The sequence below is a fragment of the Otolemur garnettii genome, unplaced genomic scaffold, assembly GCF_000181295.1.
Source record: "Otolemur garnettii isolate 467f Iridium unplaced genomic scaffold, OtoGar3 scaffold00248, whole genome shotgun sequence".
Taxonomy (NCBI): domain Eukaryota; kingdom Metazoa; phylum Chordata; class Mammalia; order Primates; family Galagidae; genus Otolemur; species Otolemur garnettii.
The window spans coordinates 1,153,872-1,157,522 of record NW_003852643.1 but is presented as its reverse complement, the minus strand read 5'-3'; positions in this window follow the sequence as shown (position 1 = coordinate 1,157,522).

Sequence of the window (3,651 nt, the reverse complement as noted above, 5' to 3'; positions counted from 1 at the left end):
TCCCAGCTACTTGGGAGGCAGAGGCAGGAGAATCACTTGAGCCCAGGAGTTGAAGGTTGCTGTGAGCTGTGATGCCACAGCACTCTACCCAGGGTGACAGCTTGAGGCTCTGTCTCAAAAAAAGATATTACTCAGCAGTAAAAAGGAACAAAATAATGATGCACACAACATCATGGATGAATCTCAAAAATCTTAGGTGGAGTCTTTCACAAAAGAAATAATGTATAATTTCTTTTCTCTGAAGTTCTATAAGAGGCAAAAACAATCTATGGTGGAAAAAAATAAGAACAGTAATTGCCCTTTTTAAACAGAAAGTGGTAAAAAGAGAACCTTAAAGGATAATAAAAATGTCCTCAATTTCATCTTGGTTGATGGCTACACAAATACGTATACTTATCCAGTAATTTTTAACTATACATAATTGAAAATTTGTGCATTTTAAAAAGTATTGTTAGCATAAAAATGAAAAGATTCCATTTTCCTCAAACTAAAAACAATAAGATTGGCCAAGTACAGTGGCTCACACCTGTAATCCTAGCACTTTGGAAGGCTAAAGCAGGAGCATCAGTTCAAGCTCAGATTTCAAGACCAGCCTGAGTAAGAGTAAGACCTCATTGCTACAAAAACAAAAATAATCAGACTGGCATGGTGGTACCTGCCTGTAGTCTCAGCTACTTAGGAGGCTGAGGTAGTAGGATTTCTTGAGACCAGGAGTTTGAGGTTGCATGAGCTATGATGAAGCCATAGTACTCTAGCCTAGGCCCAGATTAAGACCCTGGGTAGGGATCTTGGGGCAGTCCTTTATCTATCATCCAAGGCTCTGCTCCAATTTTCATCTGGACAAATCTATCTGGTTTAGAGATTCAAAGCCCCATGGTGACCAGATGCTTGAAGGTCGCCAGTATCAAGTCATGGTACAAGGTCCAATGTGCAGGGCTGAGCAGCCCCCAGTCTTCTCTTGTCTACCCCCCAACCCTGGGCCTAGATACACTGGCTTCCTCTGGGTCTCTATGCAGGGCTTCTGACAGAGGCTTTCCAGAATAGGAATGCTCTACCCGCATGGTTCAGGCCTGAGGAGATGGGACATGTAAGGCGCAATTCCTGCTCTGCAGCAGGAAGGGCACAAGGCAGACAAGCTGAGTCTACCCCTCCACAGAGCTGGACTGAGATCCAGCCAAGTGCAGCTGGCTATTTTTAGAGAAGAGGTCTTGCTCTTGCTCAGGCTAGTCTCGAAATCCTGAACTCAAGAGATCCACTTGCCTCAGCCTCCCAGAGTGCTGGGATTACAGGTGTGAGCCACTGAGTGGGGCCTAGGGATCTCATCTTTATATTGGACCTTGTGACAATCAGAGCCAAGGTAGCTATGGCTCCAAAATCTCTTTGACCAATTTAGCTAATTGACTTTCTAGTTTCTGTTTGATCCAGTCAGACATCTGAAGTCTCCCTTACCAAAGCATGCAAGAATAAAGAACCCATATACCAGCAAATTCCAAAAGCCAGCCAGAAATCATGCCCCTGCATAACCACTTACTGCTATCAGTTACTTTTAAAACTTCAGCCCTTTATGCAAGTAGAGTCCAACCCACATTTCTGTATGGCCAAAACCTTGAGTATTTGACTCAAGAGTATTTAATTTTAATTATTGTTTGAGACAAAGTCTCACTCTATTGCCCTAGGTAGAGTTCCATGGTGTCCCATCTCAAAACAGCCTCAAATTCTTGGGCTCAAATCATCCCCTTACCTCAGCCTCTGGAGTAGCTGAGACTACAGGTGTGGGCCTCAATGCCAGGCTAGTTTTTCAATTTTTAGTAGAAACATAATCTCTCTCTTGTCAGGCTGATCTGTAACTCCTGAGCTCAAATGATCCACCCACCTCCACTTCCCAGAGTGCTAGGATTATAGGTGTGAGCCATCACGCCTGGCCAATTTTAATTTTTTAGAAACAAGGTCTTGCTCTGATGTTGAGCATTAAAATGGCATAATCATAGCTGACTATAACTTTTACCACCTGGGCTCAAAGGATCCTCCTCTCTCAGCCTCCCCAGTAACTGGGGCTATAGATGTGCACCACACCAAGCTAATTTAAACAACAAAAAAAAAGTTATAAAGATGTAGCCTCACTATATTGCCCAGGCTGATCTTGTACTCCTAGTCTCTGGTGATCCTCCTGCTTTGGCCTCCTAAACTGCTAGGATTACAAGTGTGAAACACCATGTTCAGCATCATGTCTTTTATGAAACCACACATAATCCTAGCACTTTGGGAGACCAAGGCAGGTAAATCACCTGAGCTCAGGAGCTCAAGACCAAGTCTGAGCAAGAGCAAGCCCCCTCACACACAAAAAATAGGAAAACTAGTCAGGCATTGTTATGAGTGTATGTAGTTCCAGCTACTCAGGAGGCCAAGACAAGAGGATTCCTTGAGCTCAAGAGTTTGAGGTTGCTGTGAGCTAGGCTAATGCCCTGGCACTTTACCCTGTCTCAAAATAAAACACACACAAACATATGGCGCCAGCCACATACACTGAGGCTGGGGGGTTCGAACCCTCCCTGGGCCTGCTAAACAACAATTGACAACTGCAACTACAAAAAAAATAGCCGGGCGTTGTGGTGGGCACCTGTAGTCCCAGCTACTTGGGAGGCTGAGGCAAGAGAATTGCTTAAGTCCAAGAGTTTGAGGTTGCTATAAGCTGTGATGCCATAGCACTCTACCGAAAGGCTACAAAGTGAAACTCTGTCTCAACAACAAAAAAAAAAAAAAAAGAAAGAAAGAAAAGAAAAGAAACAACACAAGACAAACAGGTATGAGCTACCCAAACCCAAAAGTCATGTGCCCTCCCCCAACACACACTAACCTTGATACCCCCAAAGCCCGAAATACCAGGGAGCTCAAGTGCAAAAGAGAGTAGAGCTCAGACCTGGAAAGGACTTACTCATGACACTCAGGGCTCCATGATGAAGGCAGAGTATGCTTCATGGTTACCAGATCTTTCAAAATATAATTAGCTCCAGGACCCTCCATAGGTCTTTTATAATCCTCTTAATTAACTACTTGAGTGGTTTCCAAGAAATGATGGACTGGAACTGTAGGCCTCAAGAGATCCTTCTGCCGTGGCTTCCCAAAGTGCTGGGATTATGGGTTAGAGCCACCACCCTTCCCTGAAAGGAAGGACTTTCTAAAAGATAATGGAGTTGAGATTCTGAAGGCCTGAGGGAAGACTTACTCATTCCAGGATTCACTATCCTCTCCCACCTGCCCCAAGGCAGATGGCCCCGCCTTTAAAGCCATGATCTCTGTTAGTCAGGGAGACAGATTTGAGGCAGCTTCTCATAACTAGAAGTTTTTATTTTTTTGAAGCAGATTTTAAATGTCCCAGTTTGGGAAATTGGGTGTTATCTCTTTACCCAAAAGTCATACAACTTACTTTGGGTTTGTTGACCTGGAATTTTAGCATGGGTGACTCCATTTTGATTTTTAGGGTAATCTGTTTTGGCCTGATGTTTTGACCCAGTCCAAAACATAGATCTCTTATAATTTTTATTAGACATTCCTTAGCATCAGATCTTTGTGTAAACATCACTTCCTGTCTCCTTAGCCACACCTTAATGGCTTAATTATCATTAGCCAACTAGTAACATCACCACTTCACTA